General features: G+C 47.0%; 1 protein-coding gene across 2 annotated transcripts in view; it reads right to left on the bottom strand.

Annotated features, from left to right (window-relative positions):
- Npas2 (neuronal PAS domain protein 2) overlaps nt 1–11,565 on the bottom strand; it is a 183,075-nt gene extending 171,510 nt beyond the window's left edge. The window contains exon 1 of one of the 2 annotated variants that reach the window (XM_037199782.1): nt 11,317–11,565. The gene's annotated coding sequence lies outside the window, so the exon portion shown is untranslated. Of the gene's footprint in view, nt 1–10,585; nt 11,171–11,316 lie in introns of those variants that run through there. The other variant, XM_028865753.2, reaches the window with a different exon arrangement.
- Between the last annotated feature and the right edge of the window lie 16,127 nt (nt 11,566–27,692).

Here is a 27,692-nt window from a genome sequence, read left to right as displayed (position 1 = left end):
TTGGTGTCACCTACAAGCTCCAGTGCCAGGGCAGGGACCTGTGAGCACGTTCACCTCCAATTTCCAACTGGGAAACGTGGGCTGCATTAACAGGAGGTGTCTGGGGCCTTTACCTTCCACATCAGGCCACCTTAGCAGTCAGAATTCTGGTGCCACTGAAAATCAGCTCAGTTTTGCTCTTTGAGGGTCTCTGGCACGGGACAAATATGGCAAGATCCTCTCGGGGAGGGAGGAGCTGAGACTGGGTACCTCAGACCAAACTTCTTTAGGAAAAAAAAAAAGAAAGAAAGATCACACAAAATAATAAAAGTCATATTTGTCACACATAAACAGTCCCACACAACCCATAAATTCAGAACCCATGGGAACTCACAGAGGCTGTTTGATTTGGATCGCAATCTCAGGCACACAAGGTTATCACCGTACTTTGTTCTTATAATTGGAAAAGGCCTTGGAAAGCAAGCTGCAAACTCAAGCGACTGCCAAGACATTCTGAGTGTTTCCTTTCTACCATCAACTCTTTCACTTTCTCTTATTGTGTGGGCTTTCGAGAGAACACTGAGCTGTGTTATGCTGTTAATTGTGTGTGCATACAGTGTGCATAGTCTGGGGGAAAAAAACACAAGAGCCTTATTCAAGAAGAAACCATTTTGAGGCTGGCATGTCCCCGGCTTCGTGTGCAAGAGTTTGATGAACGAGTCACAGCAGCAATAAAAGACAAAATACTACTATGACTTCTTGTTTATATGAAGCTCTCTGGTAAGCATTCTATGCTCCTGATTTTCAACTATGCATATTGTTATCTCCCTTTCACAGATGAAAAAAAGTTGACTCAGGTGTTTGGGACTTGCCAAGGTTGTTTGGTCACGTCAACAGGGTCAAGGTGCCAAAGCTTTCTGTTATGGGTCACAGGGTGTCTCCATTAAGCCATACAAAAGTGTCAGGGCCTGTGTGACCATGTAGGCTGTGATTTACAGCAAGGTTATAAGTCAATGCTGACACACTCAAGGCCCAGAGGAATGTTTTTATAGGCATCTAATTGAAGCACATATACTAGAGATGTTAGAAAACACAAACATTGGGACCATCGAGGTGGTTCAGTGGTAGAGGCACTTGCCACCAAGCTTGCCGATCTGAGTTTGAGCCTAGAAACCTACATGGTAAGAGAAGAGAAACAATGATTGCAAGTTGTTCTCTGACCTCCACATTTGAGCCATGGCATGATGGAAGAGGAGACAGATCCTCTTATGGTCTCAGATCTGTTCTATTTCTTAGCTTTTAGTGGTGGTTTACCTGTATGTCCTTAGTCACAAGTTTAAATTCTCTCTCTCTCTCTCTCTCTCTTTCTCTCTCTCTCTCTCTCTCTCTGTGTGTGTGTGTGTATGTACATGTATGTATGGGTGTGTTATATGCACATATACAGAGAGAATATATAAATTTAATAAGAATATAAAAGAAGATCCAGAGGGAGCCTTCAGCCAGTACAGCCTGGTGATACCACCTTAAGAGGACCAAGTGAGAATGAAGACTGCCACTAAATGGTGATATGACCCAAGATACAAGGAAGGCAGAGACCAAAAGAGACGTCTATACCAAGCAAGTAAAGGTCACCTGCATGGCCACCTCACAGCTACCTTGTGAAGACATATTTTAGAAATGAGAACACAGGAAGAACAGTTCTTTCTAAAAGTGCACGCATGACATCATCTTTAGCAGCACCCTTACTTTCTAGGTTTCAGCCAGCAAGTGGTTATAGTATCCAGTCTGAAGCTGGCAAGCAGCAAACTTCTTATAGGGGATTTGCCAATGTTCCAAGCATGGAATATAGAAGAGGAAACCCATCAGAGCATTGGTTCTCAACCTGTGGGTCAAGACCCCTTTGAGGGGGGGTCACATATCAGATATCCTGTATGTCAGATATTTGCATTATGATTCATAACAGTAGTAAAATTATAGTTCTGAAGTAGCAACAAAAACAGTTGTATGGTTGGGGGTCACCACAACATAAACTGTATTAAAGGGTCGCAGCGTTAGGAAGGTTGAGAACCACTGCTCTAGAGAGCTGAAATAGTGGTAGATGCTGCTGCCAAATAACTCCACATACAGTCAGCTCCTCGCACCCATCAGTTCCACATCCACTGATACCATCAACCACAGGTTGAAGATACTTGGAAAAATACTGTCTATGTGATGTTATGGCCCCAAGAGTATAGTATAATATTGACCTACGTAGCAATGACATGATTTTCAGGACTACAAGCAATGTACAAATGATGTAAAGCACCCAGGTAGATGTGTGTGGGTTACACGCAAACATTACATCAGTTTGTATAAGGAACTTGAGCGTGCTCAGATTTTTCCCATGAATCCTGGAATTTCCCAGCCCCAAGGGTACCAGGAATCATTGAATGTCGATCAATACATATCCAAACAAATGTGGCGCAAACCAAACACATCACCTTGATGCCTAGAACGCCATCATTTTTGTAGAACATGAAAACTGCCCGGGGCTTGCACAGTACAGCATGGCAGAAAATCCAATAATGCTAAGGCCAGGGTAACATGTAAACATACTAGTTGAGAGCTTAGTAGGTTTCTAAAGAAATCAGTGGTTAAGGATGAATAACAATGTGGCCCAAAGTGGGAAAGCAGACAAAGTACTGTTTGCCCATAGAAAAATCAATGTGAGGTTTTCTTTGTCATCCCCCGTGAGGGGACACATCTGCTGTCTGGCATGAGGCCTTTGTCCTCTCATCCCCAACCTTGAATTCTATGGTTGTTAAGTGTGGTGGCACACACCTGTCACTTGACGGTCAAGGATAACCTAGGCTACACAGTGAGTTTGAGGCTAGCCTAAGCTACGTAAAGGGAGATTCTGTAGTGATGGAGAGGGGGCTATCTACATCAAGGTCACCTCGAACTCTAAATCCCAATATCTAGACACTCCCCACACCCTACATACACTCCCCAAAGGGGAGACTGAGGGCAATTGTTTTATGCCCACTGGTGAACCTGGTGCACAGGGAAGACTTGTACATTTCAGGAGAGAAAATACAGTAGTGAACTTCTGTGACACCCAGACCAGATGGCTTCAGGCCATTCCCCGCTCTCTACTGACAGGCTGAGATTTGACAAAGGGGGAATGGGGAAAGCCCCAGAAGCGACTCGGAAGTAAGAATCTCCCTTGTCTTGAAGAAAGTTCAGTTTGTCCTGAGCCACCCACCTAGAGGCTGTTAGCCAAGCAAGGCCCACATTTGCATGGGATGACATGCTCGGTCCCTGGCACAGAGGCTCTGAAGCCCGCTTCATAGCGGCCATGCTCATTTGCACTGAAGTGAGTTTCTCCCACTGACTGCCACTGTGAAGGGAGAAGGCAGCGAGGCTTCAGAAGCAACAGCTTCCCTGACATCGATCTGCAGTCATATAAGCTGAGTCCAGAGCTCCAGCCTCATTCTCAGCCCTGCCACAAACATACTCCCTAACTTGGGTTCAACAGTGTTCCTCTTATTTCCATTGGATTTTGGTCTCTAGGGAAACGGCATCTTTTGCAGGGCTGATGAATGGCAGGCTGTGTCTTTCCAAGACTGTGGTGGTTTGAATGAGAATGGCCCCCACAAGCTCATGTGTTTGAATACTTGGTCCCCCATTAGTGAAACAGTTTGGGAAGAATTAGTGGGGTGTCATCTTGTTGGAAGAGGTGTTGTCTTTGGGGGAGGACTTTGAGGATTCAAAAGACTCCACTCCCAGTGTGTTCTCTCTGCCTCTTGCTTGTGAATCGAGATGTGAGCTCTCAGCTATCCCAGCCACTGCCACCATACTGTGGCTCTGCCATCATGGACTCTAGCCCTCTGAAATCATAAGCTCAAATTAAATACTTTCTAAGTTCTCCTTGTTCATGGTGCCTTAGCACAGCAATTAAAAACTAACTGAGACAGAGACAGAACACAATAGTGTTGACATGGCAGATGTAATGACTGGTTTGGTCAGGACCGCAGTTGGCCTGGCCTCCTCTGTCTTCACCTCTCCAGCCCCAAGTAAGGTAGCTTATCCTGTCCCAGATGCTGTCAACAGGAGGCTGCTCTGACCTGTTCGCCTGAGATGAACATGGCAATGATGACACTCATTTCCAAATGTACCTCAACCTTGCAAAATAATGGGAAATGGAAACCATTAAATTCCAAAGCCAAAAACATGCACAGCGGCCTGGATCTTTAATGTGCTCCAGAAGCCTGTATGCTAGAAGCTTGGTCACCACCTGTGGCGCTGTGGAGACGTGGGAGACCCTTCCAGAGATGGGCCTGGAGGAAGGAAATTTGCTGAGGGTGTGCCTGGTCTGTCTCCTTTTACTTCCTGGCCACAGTGAGGTGAACAGAGCCCCTTCTCTCATGGTCTGCCTTGTTGTGAAGCAGAAAGCAAAGGAGCCAGGTGACCAAGGACATGGACCTCTGAAAGAAGCCACAAGTAAGCCCCTCGTCGTTCCCACTAGCCAGCCTCAGGTATTTTATCGCCGTGTCAGACAACCAACTAGCACAACACTGGATGAAGGTTTCTACGTGACACTGAGTTCCAAATCCTAGTGATGCCTGAGACTTGCAGAAGCACTTCAGTCAAGGAACCAGTGATGGGGCTTTAACTAAAATTAGCCAGCCAGAATTAAGGAAGGAAAAAAATCATTCACATTTGTAAGCCAAAAAATGTAGACATTAATAAAACTCATGGGAAATGGAGATGCCCTTACTTCTTGGTCATCTCCAAGCTTCCTCCGTCATCTGTCGCTATTGCAGATGGCTCAGGGACTATTTGATTCTTATCAGCATCTTTGGAATCCACACAATAAAGGCCAAAAAGCTATGTCAAGTGCCTGCCACTGAGCGTTCCCAATAGGAAGCCATCCCTGTTTGTGTGGCCAGTTCCTCCTGGAGAGTTTCTCTGTGTGTCTTTTCCCTTTCTCTTCCCTAGCAGAGGGCAGTGGACGGCTACTGTTAGAGCAAGAGTAGCACTCTGTCCACCATCTTTTCCTGAAGGACAATCAGTACTTCTGGAGTTCCGTCCATCCCATTTTCTTCCCTGTCTTCTCTGGCAGAAGTGAAAAAGTCAAAGAATCCAGCAACCTCCTCTTTAGCTGTGTCTCATGAGGGCGACAAGTATCTGCAAGTGACAATGGAGTCCTCAGGAAACCCAAAGCAGAGTGCGTCGGATGCTCACCCGAGGGTCCCCCCAGCAATAAAGCCTCTCAGAAGTGCATGGGCGTGGTGCTGGGCCCAGTGGCACATGCCTTTGGTCCCAGCACTCTGAAGGCAGAGGCAGATGACTCTCTATGAGTTCGAGGCCAGCCAGAGCTACATATTGAGACCAGGACCTGAAAGTCTCTCTCCTTGGACTTTTCTGGGAAACACATCTATCGTCATTTTCTAAGAATCTTCTAAGATTACTACAAGGTTAATCACATCTATTTAATTTTCATAGACAGCCTCGGTTTCTAAGATGTCCTTTTGCACCTTCACACGCAAGGGAAACACTTCCCAATGAATGATTGCATTCCACACTCTCCATCTTCTAGTTTACCTTAGCCCATTCAACCAGTCACAGGTGGAAATAAGTTCCATTCATGTGAAAAGGCACAGAAGAGATTTGGAATCTGGGTAATACACAGTATCACAAAGACACAATGACAAGACAGCTAAGCCCCATGGATGGGCAACATGGGTACCATTATTTAGTCACCAATTAGACACTATCTACTAACACTCCAAACAGATGCACCTTTTACTTAGGAATCCTTCCCTAGAAATTCCTGACCTACAGAAACATGAAATACAGATGAAATGATATATATTAAGGAGGTAAATAAAAATGTAAAGTGGGAGGAATATAGTCAATGTTGATCAGTAGACATGGGTTGAATAACCCGGGTTGTGGCCACATTGGAGGACACTATATCGTCCTTAAAGTGGATATAAGTGATGATTTTTTTACAAAACAAAGCTCTCTGTGCCACACAGTTGCTTTTTACAATAGGCAATAATATGTAGAGAGGGAGCTTTGTTCTAAAATCTGTGCCTACGTGTGTAAATGCACCAGAATGAGCCGCAGAACATGCTCTGTGGTTCAATAGCTCCCCCTTGTAAAGGGAGGGGGATTCCAGGCTACAACTGACTTTAGCTACAACCACCTCACTGGGCCTGGTACACATAGTAGTAAGGGTTTTAAGAGCTTTGATATGTCTCAGAGTGGACTTTGTGGGGAATACCTCTATGGAGACTCCAATCTCATCCCTGCTTTCTTCCAGCCCCGCTCACCCAGTGACCCACGGTGGCTTAGCTAACAGATAGTACACCCATCCTCCGCAGGGTTGTGTGGGAGAAGGGTGGCTTATTCCCTTACCTCTTAAGAGCTAGGGAAACTTTCCCAGAAGCCCCTGAGTAGCCTCACCTCACATTTTATTGGCCTTCACGGGGCCCAATGCTCATTTGGAGCCAATCACTGTAGAGGGCTACAGGCCCTCCAGGGCTGCTCTCTCAGTATTCACCTCCTGACCCAGTGGGGGAGAGTAGACTGCTTTGAAAAGCCAGGTTTCTTCTCTTTCTTTCTTTCTTTCTTTCTTTCTTTCTTTCTTTCTTTCTTTCTTTCTTTCTTTCTTTCTCTCTCTCTCTCTCTCTCTCTCTCTCTCTCTCTCTCTCTCTCTCTCTCTCTCTCTCTCTCTCTTCCTTCCTTCCTTCCTTCCTTCCTTCCTTTCTTTTTTCTCTGAGAAGACAGGTTTCTCTCAAAAGTGGGAAATGGTGGCTAAGCAGGCCACCAGGGGTGAAGGGAGCTTTTGCTTCTTACTGAAATATATCCTGTTGTTTGACACCCTTTTCTATAAGATTTTCCGTATGTGTGACAGTTCATTGTCATTGTCAGCTTGACTGGATTTAGAAATACAGCTCTGAGTGTATCTGTGAAGGGGTTTCCTGGGAAGACCCACCCAGAATATGGGCAACATCATTCCATGAACTGGGGTCCTGGGCTGAATAAACAGCATGCAATGTGACCAGCTGCCTCATCCTCCTACAGCCTTGCCCCCTCTACCATGATGGACTGCACCCCACTCGGTACCACGATGAACTGCACCCCATGTGGTACCACGATGGACTGTACCCCCACATGGTTCCACGATGGACTACACCCCACTTGGTACCACCATGGACTGTACCCCCTCTTGGTATTACGATGGACTGTACCCCATGTGATGAGCCCAAATGGCTCCTTCCTCCCTTCCGCTGCTTCTGTCAGGAATTATGTCACAGAGATGAGCAAAGGGATTAATAGGCTGTGTGTGTGTGTGTGGGGGGGGGTTAAGTCTACTATAAACATTTTAAACCCCAGGAAGGAGACTGGACGGGAAAACACTCCGACAAAATATGTATTTTCATTCACCTCATTATTTTCCGTCTTTTCCAACATCTACGCGATGTGGTTTTATAAATAGAAAAATAATGTTGAAAATGATCACAATTTTTTAAATATTTTACTATTGAGTGACAGACTATCCTCTTCCTGGGGAGATGTAACAGACACATCTAATCACCCTAGATAGGGAGCTCATGACAGACCAGAATACAGATACCATCAAAGTCTGTCTTGGTGAACCAGTGGGTTTTATCAGGGTTGCATACAGGAATATGGGTGAAGAGTTACTTCCAGGAGCAGAGATGACAGTAAAAACAACACCATTTGTTAGGCTTTCTGTACATCCCTTACTGGTAATCCCAGAGACCTGGCAGGCCCAGCATCATTTCCACTATTTTTCTGACAAGAAGATTCAGGCTTATAAAAGTTACAAAGTTGCCACTAGGCATCCCCAGGTGAGAGGGAAGCTACCCTTAGCCTCTCCAACTTCAAACTGTGTCTTATTCCTGCCAAGGCACAACATGCTCTTCCGTGCACACAACAGTACAAGGTCCCAGAAAACCCCTTTCAAGGCTCCTCCTGGTCCCCCACCCTGCAGAAAGGCATGGCTGGACCTCACTCCCAGTTTAAAAGAATCAATGTACTTCTCTCTTCCTCCTCATCTCTCAGCTCCTAGGATGTAGGTATGACCTGTCTTCCACGTGTCGCATCATCTGGCCCACGATTTAGGGCATGCTCAGTAAGCATGTGTTGATGGGGTTAAGTGTATCCCAGAGCTTGCTTGAGTGTAGCACTGGGAGCTGGTGAGATATACTGAAGCTCCTGAACTAGAATCTCCATTTAACAACCCCCCCACCCCACCCCTAGTGACTCACTGTGTTCTGATGCCCCACCCCTTCCTCCTCTTTATACACACGGTTTATTTCACAGCAGGACAAAAGAGAAAACTCTCTTTTCTGCTCTGAATCATCAAATGGAACCAGACATTCTGACCTGCAGACACTCAAGTGGCCTCTAGGGGAAATTTACCTAAGAAAATGACTCTTTGCCTAACATAGCACGTGACCCCTAATCTTAAAAAAAAAAAAAATCAAACAAGAAACAGCACTGCCTTAGCTAAAGATTGCACGAAAAATGTCTCCTTTACAAGCTTGTGTTTAATAATTGTTTCCCGGTGTACTTATGTACTATTAATCACCATCTGATTACTCATAGTTAAGTACCCTATTAGCATTCAGACATTTCTAACCTTTGGATAGTGATTACTGACAATTCAGCTTGTTTCCCACACCTATTTATTGAGCATCTATTATGAACATGGCCTCCTAGAGATGAGAGGAAGAGATGAGATATGAATGTGACCGTCCCCAACCTCCTGTCTATGCTCCGAATAGAATGGGAATGGGGAAATATGCTAATCACACAACCCTGTAAGCCAATAAGGCTTCAAGTACCATTTTCGCTACTTAAATGCGAAACTCGATTAGATGCCTGCTACGATGAAGCCAATTAAACTGTTAGCATAAAGCAGCCAAGAATACTGAGTCACTCGGCTATTTTCAACCCCTCACAATTTGACCTGTGCTGGGGAAGATGTTGCAGCGTGCAGGGTGTCAGCACAGAAGAGCCCGGGTTTCGATCACAGAGGAGGTTCACAGGTGGCCGTTCACATCAGGGACAAGACACCTAGGTACTTGTTTTTAAAAGTCAGCCCTTTGGCTTCGGAAGGTTTATTTCTAAGCAAAATTCTGGGGCAAAAAAAAAAAAAATCATATAAAGATGGAGAAACCCATGAATTAGTTTAGCCTGAAGAAATTCAGTACCGTTGACTCTTGCACTTGAGAAGTGGCTGCTTTTAGAGGTTACCAACACCTAAGAAAGATGGAGTTCAGTCGGTGACACAGCAAGTGATTTTTTTTTTACTGTTTTCATTGTTTTTATATTTCCATTATTGAACAGCCAGAAATATAAAGCAGGGACCAAATTGTTACAAACAACTAAGTAAGCTTTAAAAAAACTAAAATTATTTTCTACATAAAGCTCATTTCTCCAGTTACCATCTGAACATTTATCATACCGGGGGTTTTTCCTTTCAACACACTAATAGTGAATGTCTCAGTCCATTCTCTAGACATGTTAACTCGTGGGGGTGTGTGCTTAGCATTTTATTAATAATGTACTTTCTCTAGAGTATATCCTGTCCTGCTCCCCAAGAAGTCACTCTGGGGAGTAGTGAGAATAAAACCATTTCTACATCTGCACGGTGGGACAAATCAGCAAATAAATAGAGGTATGGATTTCTGAGGGAAAAATGGCAAAAAGCACATTTACAAATCTTCTAAGCCACACTCCATGTCTCTCTGAGACAGAGGGTAATTACTGAATGCTTTTATGCTCCACACTTTATTTTTAACTAAATCTGTAAGTAGACTGCTGGGAAATGCCAATACTGCTACTGGTTCACATTTGTCTGTTAACGAAAAATTTTGCTTTGTAAAATAGTGGCCCAGATCGCAATGTCTCTTTTAAAAATATGACTATATTTATTTGGGGGTTATTTAAAATAAATTGGAGGTTATTTCCGGCAACATTTTCCTTCAGGGGAATTTTAGGAGCAGAAAGGAAGAAAGCTTGAGCCTGTTTTCCTCTTGAGTCTGAAGGATGCCTTCCAGGGCTAGCTCTGTTTTTCAGGCGAGCTGTAATTAGTTGGCCAGTTAGCTCGATGGGGCTTCACTGTGGGAGACACAAAAGTGTTGACCGAGCCGAGTCCTGCCAGGAATGGATTCAGGACTGAGTACCTGGAAAGTCCAAATGGGAAATCCCTCCTATTAAAGAAAACCCTATTAAGGATAATAGAGTTCTAGTGATTGAGACAGACTAGCTGTCTCCGCCGCCGACTCAGCTAATAACTACTCAATATTCACCTGTAAAGAAGCAAGCTAACCACGACCTCGGGGGCGGATCCTAACGCAAGGGGTAGAGAAGGAACACTAGGCTGGCCCCTCTAGGACCCTTGAAACACCTGTTGAACGCTACAGCTTAGAACTTCATCAACTGAAGACTCTCGGATTTAACCTTAGGAGATTTCAGAGTCCGTGGAACTGCGCGTGTTTACTTAAGGTTTCCATCTTGCCTCGTCAACAAAACTGGTTACTAATTATTTATGAATCACAGAGCTGAAAACAAACTTTCTTACCTTAAGCAGTTAAGGAGAGGCGGGCAGAGGGGAGAGGCTGGCTTTGAATCGAGCCTCTCGGTACCTGTCCCTGCCCCCTGGTTCCCACCCTAAGTGGCTTTTTAGAAGGGTCTCGGTGCACCCCTCCTCTACATGGGGAGGGGGCACACCTCCCAGTAAAACAACGTTCTAGCACCCAATCCCGGGCGTCCCAGAAGCCTAGCGCTGTCTAAGCACAAAGACGGGCATTCAATCCGGCCCTGAGCCAATTCAGACCCAGGGACGCAGTGACACCAGGGCCCCGACCCGGTAGCCACACTCTCCAGGCGTCCCGGGCTCCCTGCGCTTAGAGATGCACGCTGTGGATCTCTGGAAGGGCAGTAGGCTATCTTCAAAGCTCCTGTCCGGGACGCAGTACCCCTCTAGTACCCTCCGAGGGCCCCCGAATCCCGAGGTTCGGGGTGCCTAGTCCTCTCCCTTGGCGAGCAGCTCCGGGAGCCCACCGGCCGTCTAGCAGCAGTGGTCGGTGGGACAGGATGCCCGGGGCGACAGGACCCGTAGTGCGCAGGACTCACCTCCCCGCGCCCCCACCCCCGGGTGCCTGCGCCGCGCAGCCTCGCGCGGTGTCGCGCCCGAGCGTCCCTCCCTGCCCCGCGCGTCCCCAGCGTTGGCGAGCAGGTGACCGGAGCCGCGAGCCACGCGCACGTATTCCCACCCGAGATCCCGCGTCCCCAGGCGCAGTGGCCTCTTACCTCCGAGCCGGTCGGGGCGGCCCCACCAGGCCGGGCACCGACTGGGCCGGGGAGACGCGCCTCCCGCCGCCGCTGGGAGCCGGGGCGGCAGGCGGGCTCGGGGACCTTCTCCCGGGCGGCGGCGGGAGGCGCTGCTCTCGCCGCTGCCGCCGGGGTCTCGGAGCTCCGCGGCTGCTGCGCGGGTCCCTCGGGTCCTGCGGGAAAGCCCGCCGCTCGCGCCGCAAACTCTTGGGCGCGCAGAGCCGGGGACCGCCGCCGCCGCCTCCCCGCCCCGCCGCCTCCTCCTCCCTCTCCTCCCTCTCCTCCTCCTCCTCCCGCTCCTCTTCCTCCTCCTCTTCCTCCTAAGCCTTGAGGCTCCAGCGGCTGCCCGCTCCCTCCTGGCTCCGACCCAGTCTGAGCTGCTCACTCTGCGCGTGCCGCAGGGACACGGACCCTGCGACCCCCGGCGTCTTTCGGCGGCGCAGACACCCGTGCGTCCCTCAAGGCCGCTGCGGGTCCTGCGGGGGGCTTCAAGGATGAGCTTGGGGGATGGAGATGGGGGGTCCGGCCAGTCTCGGTCGGGACTGGGAGCGGTGGAAGGGTGGAGGTTGTGCTTGGAGCCGAACCGGGAAGAGGGGTGGCAAGCTTAATGACATTGTGGAGCTGCCTGCTGGGGTCCCGTTAAAGTTGTCACTACGGGGGTAGCAAAGAATACTGCGCCCCGGGTAAATGGAAACCATCACAGTGCCTGCCGCTGCTCTGCTGTCACGGGAGGGGGTGGTGGTGTCCTGTCTGCTGGAACATAACTGTCACTCCCCCTTGCCCAAGCCGACCTGGAATGGCAGGCCAACGCGCTTTTGTGACTCAGGACGTGGGTGGGTGGGTGGGTGAGGGGACACCAGGTGAGAAGAGGGGTCCGGAGACATGAGAGTGAGCGCTGTTTGTGGAAGACAGCACTGGTTGCTAGGGAGGAATGCTCGGTGACTCCTTCAAGGCTAGCGTAGCTGGTCCGGAAAATGGGTCAAGGATTGGCAAGAACCCGCTAAGTGTCCCCTCGCATGCTTAGGCCCTCAGGTTGGGGGCTGCGGCCAGGAGGCGCCCTCGGCAGCGACGGGCCTCTCCCTCCCCCCCCCCACTGCCCTCTCTTCTTTTGCATCAGTTCAGGAAATGTTCCACTGACCTACATATTTTTCCAAACATACGTGACCTTTTTTTTTTTTTTTTTTCCTGTGGGAGGAGACAGGCAAGAATCCAAGAAAAAGAGAAGCCGGAGAGAGCAGCGCGCACAAGAACACAAGGAGGCTTTTTACCAAGCTCCTGCAAACCCCAAGCCAAGACAGATGTGCAGACACGGTGTCCGGGAACCAGGGGCTGCTGTTGGACTCGCTGAGGGGCTCTGAGCGCGAATGGCATGAAACGGGCAGACTGCTAACCCGGTGAAGGAGTTCAAGGGTAGTAGTGTATTTCACCCAAATCCATAACCACCCTCTCCACTCGTGGTGGTGGTGGCGGTCCCCGAAGGCAAGCACCTGGCTAGACCAGCCCGAAGAGAGGAGTCACCTCCCCCATGCCAGGCACATAAAGGTCACTTGCTCCCTGATGCGGCTTGTGCTAGCTTCTTGGAGTAACACCCTGCCTTGGCAATCCTTCAAGTGTCGGTCTAGATCCCACATTCCAGCAAGTGGCTCAGGCAGGAAAAGCGCCGCCACCACTGGTTCGTTCTCTCTCTCTCTCTCTCTCTCTCTCTCTCTCTCTCTCTCTCTCTCTCTCTCTCTCTCTCTCTCTCTCTCTCTCTCTCTCTCTGTCTCTATCTCTCTATCTCTCTATCTCTCTCTCTATCTCCTGAGGCTTTAGCCCCAAGTGCTAGTCTCAGTCCTGGCTCATGGGGTTCCAGGTCCTGGATTTCTCCTCTCCAGCACAAACAGGACTAACACCAGAGTCGCCTTATTTGGGCATGCAACCTCACACCGTCAATTAGATCAAAACACTCACAGAGTCTGCATCTCCCCCCCCCCCAACCGCGCGGGCGCGCCCCACAACACACACAGTAAAGTAGGTCATTCTCTTTATTTCCCATTTGTATTATTTTTGTTTAATTCTCCTTCAGAAAAACAAGCATCCTCCAAGCATCCTCCAGCCGCTGACATTCTCAGGCTGCTTCCGACTTGAAGGGCTTTTGAGGAAAGAGGAGGTTGACCCCCTTGTTAGTTTGAAGCTCCCCTTTCCAACTAGAGAAGGGGAATCTTTCAATTACTTTTTCTCCTCCTCATTTTTTTCCTTCAGGCAAGTATGCTTTAACTGTGCCCTTAAAGGGTGGCTATGACTAATATCTAGTAAAGATGAAATTGTGTGCTTCCAACCGGATTTAATGAAGAATTTAGAACCACCTCCCTTTTTCCCCCTTTGAAAAAGATTCCAATTCCCTTTGGCAACTTGAAGACTCATTGGGAGATCTTTTAAGAAACTTGACATGGCCTAGTAACTCATCAAGTCTGCAATGTAGCAAGTATTTTTGCTCCGTCCTGTTTTTATGCGTTGTAAGACATCTTCCTGATTGGTTTCTTCCTGTTGATGTGGAGATGGTGTAGATGTGGTTGTTATACTTACTCCATCTCATGAGTGTTTCTTCCCACCCATGTAGGACCCTGAGGCAGAGTGGAGAATAGAGTCCCCCAAAGAATGCGTTTTCCCTCCAAATGCAGAGGAGAGGCCCCTGGTCATTCTATGCATTTGACAGAAGGCTTCCATCCACTGCCCTTTGTTAAAGCTTGCCATGACTGGGCCAGGTTCTCAAGAGAGGGCTGGCGGAACACTGAGAAGGTCTGTGTACACAGAAGTCTTACAGTCTGAGACAGAGAGAAACATGAGCTAAACAGGGCGAGTAACAGAGGAGTTCGAAAGAGGAACTGGGTTTCTTAGGTAAGGTGGCCTAAGTGCCAGGCCTTTCCAATGACAAGATAGCAAAGTCAAGCTGGATCGTCATAACCTATACGTTACTTCAAATATGCTACCTGGATCAAATGCAGCATTTCAAAACTGCATTGCTGGGGATGGAACATTCTCAAGTGGTCCCGGTCATTAATCCTTGATAGGAGCCTGCTTTTATTGGTTGAGTCTATCAATGACTCCCCAAGGAACCCTAGATGTGGAGGATGAACATTTTTTTCCTAATCAGTCTTTCAAAATACGGTGAAAACTTCCAAGTTTCCATTGTCTAATTGGATCTCTCCATCATGGAAGTCCAATCTGTAGCACATCCCGATTAGAAACATCGGTATGATGAACTCTTCAGCATAGGTATTGGGTGCCTCTGGGTGTCTGCTTTTAGTGTTAGCTGCAGGCAAGACTGTGTGGGCTCGCACAGTAATTACAGCACTCGCTTAGGTCTTGGGACCCATGCTAGGACACACATGCAGTCACTGCAGCACAGATTTGGAATAAACAATAAGAACCAAATCCCATTCTGAAGGATAGCTCCTATTTCCAGTTAGCCACAGGTGCGAAGGCCCTTTTCATATGAATCGCTAGAAGGCTGTGGACTGTTAACTCCGAATATCATTTTTTCCCACCCCAAAGAAAAATCAAGTATATGCCATGCCTTGTCACATAGAAGAACATTTTGGTAGACAGGAGTCTGAGGCAAACAGTGCAGAGAGCTGGATTTTGGGAAAAGCATGAAGAGGCCACAGACCACAGGAACTGGGGATGGATGTAAAGGTCAGTATTTATGAGCAGTGATGAAGAAAATAATGGGGAATGACCCACCCTGTGTTGAAATGGCCAAGGTGAGAGTTAGATACCCCGTTCCTACAGCGGCTTCATAGCGGAGGGAAGGGCAGTCTGCAGCTAGCTGTCCCCTGGGGGGCCTCCGAGCAAGCAGCCTGCACAGCCAGCCTGGTATAGTTTGGACTTCACTGGCTATTCCTGCCTGTTAGATCAGCTGAAGAATGAAGTGAGCTGGCAGGCAGGACCCAGGGAGGAAAATGGAGCTGGAGGAGTCTGAAGGTGACAGAGCCTTAAAGTCTCCGCTAACACACTGGAGGAGATGGTGCACAGGTGTGCTGGTCTGGATTCCCAGGCTTGCACACACAGATCTGAAAAAGAGCTGTTGACACTGTAGGAAAGTTGGGCACTTGAGAATAATCCTTCCTTATGGTTGAGCCCTTTGAGGAAGTCCCTGTATGTGTCTTTTCTCTGATAATAAAGTCTGAGCCTAGGTTTCATTTACTTCTCTAGGAGTATTAAAAATTGCAGACATGCAAGAGCATTGTTCATTCACAAAAACTGAGAGTTAGTGTATTTCCATCCTGCACTGCAGATCCATGGTACCAACATTTCCCAGTAGGCCCCCATGTTTATTACTGTTTCAAAAAATTTTTATTTTTTATTACTTCTAAATTCTGTATAAATGTGTTTGTCTCTGTGTCTGTATGTACATGTGATTGCAAGTGTCCTCAGAGGCCGGAAGAGGGCGTCCGCACCCCCAAAGCTGGACTTAGAGGCAGTTGCGAGCGGCTGGGAATCACACTGGGAGCTTCTGCAAGGGCAGTGGTGGTTCTTACCTGCTGAGCCCTTCCTGCAGCTTGCGCCTGGCATTTCTGACACATGGTGAACCCAGACGAGGTGTTGCAACCTCTTGGGGGGTCACAGTTTGCACTAGCGTCCCCTGTTGATGTGCTCAGATGTATAATGCCTGGTGTCATAGTATCAGACGTAATAGTCCCACTGCCCTAAAAAGCAAGCAAGCAAGCAAACCCCATCTACCCCTCCCCATGCACTAGACTTTTTAATTGTTTCCATGGATTGGCCTTTCCCAGAACGTTGTGCAGTTGCTATGATACAGTGTGCAAGCCTTTTCCGGCCAGCTTTGTGCACTTCGTTATCTGCATTTAAGTAAGTTTTAACCATGTCTTTTGGTGGCTCAATAGCCCATTTCTTTAAAAAAAAAAAAAATACTCCATTGTCTGGATGAGGAGGTGTTTTAAATGAAACCTCAGTAAATAATGTTTGCAGTAATAAAAGATGACATTTATCTAATACTATGTGCCAGGTATTCGAATTACTTCATTTCATCTTCAGGAGGCCCCGTAAAAAAAAAAAAGTCATTTATGGTTTCTAGCAGCCAGCTAAGGTCTTTCTGTGAGCTAGAGCGGTTCAATGTGCTCTCAGCCACTCAGCAGAAGAATGTGACAGAGAAAAAGCTTGAGCTGGACTCTGATGACTGTGTGTGTCTAAGGACTCCTGCCCAGTCCACCACATACACCTGTTGGACGGCAGCACAGAGCGGGTCATCTTTCCTTCTGCAGGAGATCTTGCTGGCTGATGCAGGATGGTGAAGCCCCCTGCTCTGCTCTGCAGACTTAACTTCTGCTCTCTCCTTTGTGTGCATTGGTTATTGGTGTCTTCGTTCCCATCATTTTCTTTAGGTTTGTCTTCAAATTCTCATTTATGCGTGCATGTGTCTTTGGGGATATAGGCCATATGTGTGCAGATGCCTCTGGAGGCCGGAAGAGGGCATCAGATCACCTAGAGCTGGAGTTACAGGCAGGTGTGAGCTGCCCCAATGTGGGTGGTGGGAATTGAACTCTGGTCTTCCAGAAGAACCTCCTGGCTAGCCTGGAGCTAACTACATAGACAAGGCTGGCCTTGAACTCCCAGAGACCTACCTGTCTCTGCCTCTGAAGTGCTGAGATTATAGGCGTATGCTGCCTTCTTCATTCCATTTTTAAAGCAGCTACGTTCCAAGTGCTTGAAACAGAGTCAAGGATGAAGGATTGGGATTGGTGAAAGAGCGACACCTGCTCTGTTTTCTTGGGAGGAACTAAAGTCCGTGGGTCAATATGTACATGACTGGCATCCTGGCACCTCACCAAAGCACTGTTTGGACTTTGGTAATAGGCTGGGAGTGTAGCTTTGCAAATACAGGTGATCTTCAGACCAACTCCAGGTCTTAGTCTGGGAGTGAATGCAAGTTCCTTTCATTATAGAGTCCCTGAGTAAGGCTCAGGCCTCCTTCTCTTGCTTCCAGAATAGGTCAGTCCAAGGAAGGCGCTTGGTCGCGCTGTAACTTCTGATCATCCTGCTCGCTGATATACAGGGATAGATCTTCTCACTGGCAAGATAGAAGCTGTGAGTGGCCTGAGAACGCCTTTAATCCCTCCTCCCCACGGTGTATGCTAACTGCCATTGCCCTGAACCTGTGGAATGTGGGAGGGGCATTCAGTGTGTGTGAGAAATGGAAGGGAAGAAAGGGGTTTGTGTACAGGGTGCTGAGGGTTGGGGAAAGGCAGGTGGTGAGGGCAGCAAATGTGGGGGAACTGTGAAGGTGCCAGAAGGATGGTTGGTGGTGCTAGCTCCCGTAATTAGCTGAGAGGATTGCAGAAGAATCAGCGCTCAGGCACAGCTGATGGAGGGGAAGTCATTTCAACTCAGGGAGGCTTCTGCTCTTGGCTGGCGTTGGTGGAGGCCCAGGCAAGCTGTTGAGACATGCACTTCTCTAACAAGCACCAGGAGCACCCTTTAGGTCCAGGCAGAGAAACAGCTGCTCGGACTCTCAAGCGGACATTGTCTTACCCGTTCCCACCCTGTGTTCCATTTACCTCAACTGTAAAGAGGTGCTTCTGATATATTTTCCACACAGGTGCGTGCAAGAGCACTCACACACGTGTATGCATGCATGCATGCACACACACGTGGGCAAGTGAGTTTATTTCCCAGTGTGGTTTGCATGTCCGCCCCATTTTCAGATCTGCAGACATTTGGTGCAATGCCTTTTGAGCAGTGAAGTTTCTGCACTGACAAATGCAGAATCTGCATGCTCTTGATCCAGGAAGAACACCTAGCGATATGAAATTCATTACACTTAGTTCACTTGAAGTGGAAGGCTAATTATAGAAAAATGTTCTCCGAGGAGCTATTTATAGCCCCTCCCCAGTCGGCAGCAGAGGACGCATTTCCTGTATGGGCATGCATTATTTGATCAGCATGCTTTGTGGAAGATTTTGGTGAGAAGGAGGCTTTTCTCAGTGGTGCTAATTGAGCACTTGTGTTAACAAGGAACGCGAGCCTGTGATGAAGATGTCTTCCCTGGGTGTTTCTAATGCACCCATGCACAGCATTTTCAATTTCTTCCTTTCCAGATCCATGACGGCTTTATAGATGCTTCAAGCCCAAAGGCTTGACTGTGGTTCTACACCCCTTCCCTTCTTACATCAGCGAGCCCCAGGTAGCCCACAGCATCTGGGGCTGGGACCGATGGCTAAGGCTTTTATTTAAAGACCTTGCACTTAGAAATTGAAGATGTCAGCAGGCAGCGCTTTGGCTCTGTTGACCAGAAGAGTAGTTCTCAGAGCACATTCTTTGAACTCTCACAAGCATCCCCTGGAAATTTGTTAGAAATGTAAACTTACAAGCCTGGTCATCCCTGAACCCGTCCTCGGGGCCAACTGAGCCAATCAGCCTCCCAGGAGGGCTCTACGGCATACAAAGTCTGAGATTCATTTCTTTATGTAGTTGGTTGTCCTGCTCGTATAGTTTGAGCCGCTTGGGCTCTTGTGCAAGGCCATTTATAGCGAGAAATCCATGGAGTCTGTTTAATGGGCAAAAGAATTTATCAGTGGGGCAAAACTCACTGTACAGAACAGAATAGTCGCAGGTTCTGGAATGCTGTTCTGACCGCCTAAGTCAGTCCCATATCTAAAACCATGAGGTAGAGAAGAGAGCATGTATGTGGATCTCAGGTCTCAAGCGTTGCTGAGAGGCCACGCCCCAGGGGCATGTACTTCAAGGTCATAGGCAGGTAGAGCAGTTACCTGCTGCCTCTCTAGGGTCAGTGCTTCAAGGTCATAGACAGAACAGCTGTCCACTACAGCCATAGGTTAATAGAACCACATACCTTTGTTTAATTAACTTTTACAACTACTTTCTGAGGGCAGTTTTTATTTTGTTTTAGATAGAGTCTCACTATGACCCTGGCTGGCCTGGAGCTCACTATGCATACCAGGCTGGCCTCAACTCAGAGATCTGTCTGTCTCTGCCTCCTGAGTGCCGAGCTTGACGGGGTACATCACCACACCTATCCCCCTTCCTAAAAAAAACTTGTTTCTACGGGACAGGCATTAAATTGGAGGTCCAGAGGGGTTCCATTTCTTGAACTCTGAGCACCCTGCTATTATGATAAGTTAGGGACACATAATCAGGAGATTGATGAGAATTTTAACATGTCACCTTACCCAGTCCTCTCTCCCAAGCTTCCTTTCCTTTATTCTTTTCCTACACTCCATCTGGTACTCACCTCTTTATGGCTCTCACACACCCTCCCTCCCCATGGAAATGAGTTGCTTAGCACACCATCCCATCTCTCATTTCTCTTCTCTGTCAGTCCATCAGGACATCAGGCTAAGCACACATCAGTGTGTCGATGCAAGGCCTAGTGTCTTCAGGCTGCAATTATACTATGGCCTTCAGATGAGGGGCAGCTGGCAGAGAGGGACCCCATTACAAGGATGGAGATGTGACTCAATGGCAAAGCACTTGCCATTGGGTGTGGCCCTGGGTTGATCCCGATAACTGTGAAAGGCATACTGTTAAGGGGATGACTAGCCGCAGTGATGTCAACTTCCATGCAAATCAGATTCGGTGAGTACTGTCTGAACTCATGGGAGCTGGTAATCTAGCAAACCTAAAGACAAACCTAAAGAAAATGATTGGAACGAAGACACCAATAACCAATGCACACAAAGGAGAGTGCAGAAGTTAAGTCTGCAGAGCAGGGCAGGGCTTCACCATCCTGCATCTGGACTATCAAGCCAGGAAAGAAACACATGTATCTAAATTAACACAACAGTATTAGAGAGTATATGGGTGGGTGGCAGGTGTAAAGCTTTAAGGAAATGCAATGAGAGCCCAGAATTAAGCACTCACACTTATAGTCAATCGATTTTGACTCTGGCTTTTCAATGAGAAAATTATTGTTATTTCTTTCTAACAAACAATGTTGGGGCAACGAACACATAAAAAGATGAAGCAGAACCCTACCTCATACCATCTAACAACTCCAAGTGGACTGAATGCATTCATGTAGATGCTAAAACTATGAAACTTGTAAAAATGATCACACAACAAGGGTATCTCTATGACCTTGCATTTGGAAAAGAATTTTTAGATATAACACCCCCCCCCAAAAAAAAACCTCACAAGCAACCACAACAATAACAACAAAAACTAGACCTCTTTAGGCATGAAGCCTATGAAGATACTGTCACAGAAAGAAAACACAGAATGGGAAAGAACATTTGCAGCCAATAGAGACCAATCACCCTGAGCCATAGAGAAAACTCATCTGAGTCCCTGGCAGATGCCTGGAACCCTGAGGGCATTGGATCTCACATTCACTCTGGGGTTTCCCATATGTACTTCCAATAAAACTTAAAAGATATATTAAGTGTTATAAAAGACTAATAAAAACTGCTAATAAAATGGCAATTATGAAAAGTTTATTATAAGACAAAGTTATCTTAAATTTATGAGTTATTTCTTTCTGGGAATTTTTATTTAGTATTCAGACCAGTTGACCAATGGGAGCCAAAAGTGTGGAAAGCAAAGCTGTGGATGGATAAAGGGGTTTGTTGTATCTGGGACAGAAAAGAACTCCTACAGCTAAGTAATAAAGGACAAATAATCCACTTAAAATGGATAAAGGGCCCAAATTGACTGCTCCCCAAAGGAGATGTACACTGGACCTGTACGCACATAATAAGTTGTTCAACATCACGAATCATTAAGAATACGTAAATTAAAGCCACAATGAGATTCCATTTCATATTCATTAGGTTGGCTATTGTGTTAGTTTTCTGTAGCTGGGACAAACACTTGAGAGGAAGTTTAAAGGGAAGAAATGCTTATCCTGGCTCATAGTTTCAAGGCTTCAGCTCTGGGTTGCTGAAATCCATTGCTTTAGGCTTGAGGTAAGACTGAATATCATGGTGGTAGAAGCTTCCTGTGGTAGCTGCTCACCTCAGAACTCCCGGGAAGGAAAGAGGGAGGGAGGAGAAGAGAGGAAAAGAAAGAAGAGAGAGGAGAGAGGGAGACAGAGAGAAAGACAGAGACAGAGACAGAAAGAGAGGGGAGGTATGTTTCCGTAGTATGTCCCAAGTGATCCACACCTCCTTCCTCCAACTCATTCCCATTTTCTTTACCACTATATCCTAATAATGTCATTATATTAGGAGTCCACCAAAGAACTAACCATTGATGACATCAGAGCCCTCATGATCCACTCCCTCCCTCAGTGGCTGGATCCACCAGCTGGGCTCCAAGTCTTCAATACATGAGTCTCTTGGAGAACACGCCACACACAAACCACAACGGCTATAATTTAGAAAAGAAACAGGTGAAATTAACATGTGCTGCTTAGAAAGAGTAGAAATCAGGACCTTCGTATGCTGCTGGTGGGAATGGGAAATGGTGCAGGCACTTTGTAAATTAGTATGAGCAGTTCTCCCAAAAGATAGACATAGAGTTACCACAGAATTGGCCACTCGATGTCTACGCACACACCTGAGAGAAAAGAATTAACTTGTGCACAAATGTTCATAACAGCATTATTTATCAGAATTCCAAACTTGAAACAATTCATGTATCACCTGAATGGATAAACAAAACGTGTTATTGCTTATATGATGGAATGTTATTTGGCCATAAAAGGAATGAAGTCCTGACCAAGCCCATCAATGGACCATAAAACAATTGTTCTGGGTGAAAGGAGCAGTTCAAAGAACCAAGAATTCTATTCATGTGAATTTCCAGAACAGATAAAGCTAGAAACAGAGTAGAATTCTTCTGGGAGCATGATGGTTTGGAATTTGATGGATAAAGGGTATGGGGATAATGAAATGTTCTGAAATTGATGGCAGTCAAGGTTGTATAACTCTGTAGACACATGAAAAATCAATCAGTGTACACCTTAACTAGGTAATTAGGTGGTAAGTGAATTATGTCTGAATGTTATTATCAAAAAAGAGAAAAAATAGAGCAGTGTATTTGTCCAATTCTTTCTAGTTAAAGGCTCGTCATTGTGTATATCAGGTCTATACACCAAGGCCTGACCTTGAACTCCGCTCCCTTAGGACAGCCTTCTATTTGGTCACTGCTTCTTACCACCAACCACATCAGTGAGCAGGCTTTTGGGTACCTCTCCTCAGCCCATTGCTCTGGTCCTCCTCTCCTGGGAGAATCCAGCCCCATGATTCTGTTCTGAAACCTCTGTCTAGTCCACACCTCTGTCCTCGACAGCTTCTCTTAGCTCTATGCCCACCCCCCCCCACCCCCCCACCCCCGTTCCCTACAACCTGCTCCTTCCCACTTGGACATCTCCACCTTAGTTAGCATTTCTACCATGATTTCTCTTTTCCTCCTTTCTGCCCATCTCATTCTCCCTTCTTCCACAGTCCTGTTATGGATGCTTTATTTTGTCCTAATAATACAACTTCGGGAGACACACCGTGTCTTTAATATTACCTCTAATCCCACCCCCATCATCTCCTAACATTCAGTCCCATAATTGTGTCCTGGGAGGGTCTTATCCACTGGTTTCTCCCTTCCCATTTCCATTGCCTCTCTCTTTTGTAGCTCAGTCTTAATTTAGACTATTCCACAGCCTTCTTTGGGTCATAACAACTTGTTATGAATCATGAAATATGAATTGTGAAAGAAGAAGAGACGGAAACTGGAGTTTAGGGAGGGCTTCCCAGTTTCCTGGTGGAGATCCACAAGAAGGTTACGCAGAAGCTGAAATCCAAAGGCCTGGAGAGAAGCCCAGTGACAAATGAGGCATATGGTCTTGGGAAAAAAACTGATGCCCATACTCAAGGAAGAGGGTTTCAAGAGCTCCACAACAGGCCTACTTATACAATGCAAGTAGGTTCATCTAGACTGGAGGTGACACAGCGACACAGCTTTGGACCAGTCGGTAAACAGCCATCATCCTGAGACCCCTGGTTGTCCCCCAACATCCTAATACTCCTGAGCAGCCCCTCTGAAATATCCACCCACAACCACGAGAACCCCAGAGTCCTGTGAGTGACATTCTGACTCAAGACTCTGACTTTGCAACTATATAAACTTTTGGGCTTCTCAAGGGTCCCTAAAGCAAGTTTTCACTCCCTAGGTTCTCAGGGCCTGTCTTAACCTGACCTTGTCCTGGCTGGATGTCTGTTTCCACTGCTTCCTACAGTGAACTCTATACGTACACACTCCCAATTCCACATTTTAGTATGTGCTTTTCCTTCCCTTCCAATATGATGGATTGTCCTGTATCTCAAGATCGTGCATTCTAAGAAGTTGTCCTTAAGTTCTTCTGCCAAAAGTGGACTCTCCTTCCTTGTTGTTACTTTCCTGTAGGTACATGTGTATGGATAACTATCTCTATTTCTTATGACCAAGGGCCTAGAGCTTAACATTTTGGGTAAGGTTGTATTATTATTATTATTAGTAGTAGTAGTAGCAGTAGTATGTGTGTGTGTGTGTGTGTGTGTGTGTGTGTGTGTGTGTGTGTGTGTTTATGTGTACCACATGAGTACAGTACAGAGGCCAGAAGAGGGCATCAGATCTCCTGGAGCTGGAGTTACAGGGGGTTGTGAACTATACCACACGTGTGCCGGGAACCAAGCTGGGGTCTTCTGAAAGAGTGTTAAATGCACTTAGTGCTGAGTCATTTCTCCAGCTCCTTAGTTAAGGCTCTCTTTTGATGTAGAAAGAAACTAAATCTGCTCCTAGGACAGGGACTTAATGCCCTCTAGCTCCTTCATCTATTGATCTGGTTAGTTTGAACCACCTCAGAACTGCTGTCCTATACAATCAGTCCATGGGTCAAGGGCTACCTCTAGCCTTACAGAGCCCATTGTCTGCCTCCCATAGGAAACGTCCCGTGTCCTGACTTGGGCAGAGGGAGAGTGGTATCTACCACACGGAGTTGATAGCCTGAGCCTATTAGACCTGGATGTATCACTTGAGGAAGAACTCATGAGCTGTAAGCCTGTCTAATGCTCACAGCAAACTTTTGAGGTTCGTATCTTCCTGTTCGGCTGCTGAGGAAATGGAGGCCCAAACAGATCAGCAGGCATGTGTCCCCAGTGTCATCCCCACACTGGGAGTGGACCCGGGATGGATGATGGACTATATAGGTGACTTTTAGTGTACATAGCCTTTTCCAGTTCCCGTTTGGTTTCTTTGCAGATAAATTTCCAATCCCTGTTCCCATGGACCCTCCTCCTTTCTCTTCCCTTAGCCTTGGCTGGCTCAGCCCATCTGCTCCTCCCAGCCTACGGTGCTACCTCAACCCCCCGTCCGTGCCTCTTGATGGTTTTGTTGGCGTGCCAGCCCAGTCCTTGCGTGAGTGGTTCAGATTTGGTCCTGCAAACTTTGACATTTTAGAAATTCTGTGGCTAGCAAATAAATGAATTGAGAAATTCCTGGAGCAGTACTCAGACCCTGATTTTAGTATTGAGCAAAAAAAAAAAAAAAAAAAAAAAAAAGGCAAGATGGAGTGGGGATGGGGCAAAGTGGGTCAAGGGGTCATCCAGGGACTGCCCTGTGGTATTGAAAGGCTGGTGCTGATGCTAGAAGGCTGATGTCCACAGTGACGTTGCTTATTTCAGCCCTCCATCATATCTCCTGCTGACCCTCGTCTCCAGGCTTGCCTGTCCTATGTCTTCACTTTTCTACCAGAGGAGAATGTATGGTAAAAAATTATCTGTGGTCAAGGAATCCTATTAACCTCTTGACAAACTACTGTATTACCTTAAGAAACCTAATATGGTAATCAGGGCTCCAGCATTCAGCTGTGGGAATTAGACACATGGCGGCTGATCCAGTTTAAAAAAAAAACAAAAACAAAAAACACTTGAATTTAGGAAGGAAACTCCTTGAAGATGATGTGAAGGGTGGGAAGTAGGCAACTTTGCAGGGTTATCCAGGAGAGGGTGGTCCATTTTATCTGAGGCAAGTGTGGTTGAAGGTCTTCTCTGTTTGGAAGCACTCTCTCCCCAATGGTTTTTTTCATACCTTTGTTACCCAGAATTCCCAAACCTCTTTCCTTCATAGCTGTTTGTGTAGCCCTGCAGGGGCAGTTTGCCTACATGATTTGAGGAGAAACGGCACATGAGTGGTTCAGCAGCATTTTCATCACCGGGGTAGATCTGGGGTAGCTGAGAGGGTGGGTGGGAGCTATCTGCCTCGAGCTGCCTGTAGAGAGAAGATGAGGTCAGGGCAGTCTTTTAAAATGAACTTTTGAGCTAGGGAGATAGCTCAGTGGTTAAGAGTACTTCCTGTACAAGCGTGAAGCCCTGTGTTCAAATCCCAGCATCCATGTAAAAAGCTGGGCCTGGCTGGGGCCATGCCTGTAACCCTAGCACTGTACAGGCAGAGAAAGCAGGATCACCGCCTAGCACCAAGTTTCTGGAGAGACCCTGTCTCAGGCAATAAGGAGGAAGGTGGCAGAGCAGGACGCTGGACACGCTCCTTTCACGTCTATGCACTTGCTAGGGGAACACTCACCAGCACACACATGTGAACATTTAACACACACACACACACACACACACACACACACACACACACACCACTTTGACTTAAGCCCTGGCTCACACGCTCATGACTGCCCATGCCTCCTCCTCACCAACACTCTATTCCAGAAGGTTTAAATAGCCCCTGGGAAGTAGTAGTTATCTATCTTCAATGGCAGGGCCTGACTCCCACCATGCTTCTGAAAAAAGAACCTGTGTTTCTTTCTGAGCACAGGACCCGCATGAATGACCTGCGAGGCGTGGGAGTAGAGCCCGGGCTCTCAGGCCTGATTTACATCTTGGTCTGCAATTAGCCCTTCAAGCTTTCTGAGAACATGAATGTCTCCCTCCTTCATTAATAGGAGGAGAGCTTTTCTCACCCCCATGGGAGGAAAATTGCCCAGAAATGTGTGTAATGGATTTTTTTTTTGATACTTAAAAACATTGCAGTGATTTTCTGCTTCCAAACAGACATGTTGATAACTTTTCCATATGGTAGTTTTCTGTGATGATTGCTAGTGGCTTGGCAATTTTTAATATTAAATTCCTAGCTGTAAGCAGAATTGCATCCAGTTTTAAACGCATAAGACCGGTTCAGTTTTCAGAGACATCATTATTTATTCATATTGTAAAAGTAGCTGTGGCCATGACTGTGGTTGGAATGTTTGTGTCTCCCCTGAAATGCTTTTAAAAAAAAATTTTTTTTATTAAGATGTAATCATCAAATCTGGGTGTGGTGGTGTGTGGAGCAGGCAGAGGCAGGAGGATCGTGTATTTAAGTCCAGTCTGAGCTACATGTGACACTATCTCCCCAAACTAAAACCCAAAGTAAAAAAAATATGTAATAACTCTACATATGACTGACTACTCTACAGTGTGAGATTTGAATTTACACTGAAGTCCTTACAGGCCAGGCCTTTTGGAGGTGATTTGGCCTGGGGTGCTTGAGGGGCTCAGTGCAGCTATAGGTAAGTCTCAAGGACAGAAGCCACGTCCTTCCCACCATAGGGAGCCACAGGGAGAAGCGATGTGTGAACTTGGAAGTGAGCTCCAACTGGAAACCTTGCCATTAAGCTTGCCCTGGACTTCTAGCCTCCAGCACCATGAGAGTAACTTCCTGTTGTTTATAAGGCAGCTGGCCTGTGGTCTTTTGTTATGGCAGCTGGAAAAAGACCCGGAAGCCCCCAGCGCTGATGCTGTCTGTCTTCTACCCGAGCGGCTTCAGGCTCATGGGAAACCTGGGGTGTGTACTCACAGGCGCCCCCACAGGCATTCCGTGCATGGTTCAGGGCCTCAGGCTTCGCATTTCCCCAAGTTGCCTTTTCCAAATCCAATAACATTCTGTGCGTCAGCGTTGCCAGGGCAGATGCAGCCAGGCCCAGGATAGAAACCTTTCTTCCACGCAGAAATGACTCTCAGGCAAGCAGGCCAGCTTCTCTCTCCGACAACAGGCTGTCTCACACAACTGAACATTTCAAAATGCCTTTTCCTAAAAATACCAAAAAACACTTGCAAAAACCCACTTCGTATCACTCATCCTTGCCCCGGTGGGTGGTATTTGCAGTAGCAGAAATCACATTTATGCACGAAGCAGAAATGGAGACGACGACGACGATCCTAAGAACGGCATGAGATCTGGAGATTGCCCAAATGTGCGAGATGTCTGACATGGGAGGCGCATGGCAGCCAGAGAGTTCCAGGACGTCCCTGCTGAACCCGCGAATTCTCATCGGTGAATTTACCAAGGTCAAACCTGCCTTCTCCCAATGCCTCCTGTGAAATTTAAATGAAAAACAGCCTTTTGGGAGCTCTGTTTCTACATATCTTCTACCTCGG

This window comes from Peromyscus leucopus, chromosome 16_21, assembly GCF_004664715.2.
Source record: "Peromyscus leucopus breed LL Stock chromosome 16_21, UCI_PerLeu_2.1, whole genome shotgun sequence".
NCBI classification, from domain to species: domain Eukaryota; kingdom Metazoa; phylum Chordata; class Mammalia; order Rodentia; family Cricetidae; genus Peromyscus; species Peromyscus leucopus.
This window is presented reverse-complemented; position numbering and strand designations above follow the sequence as displayed.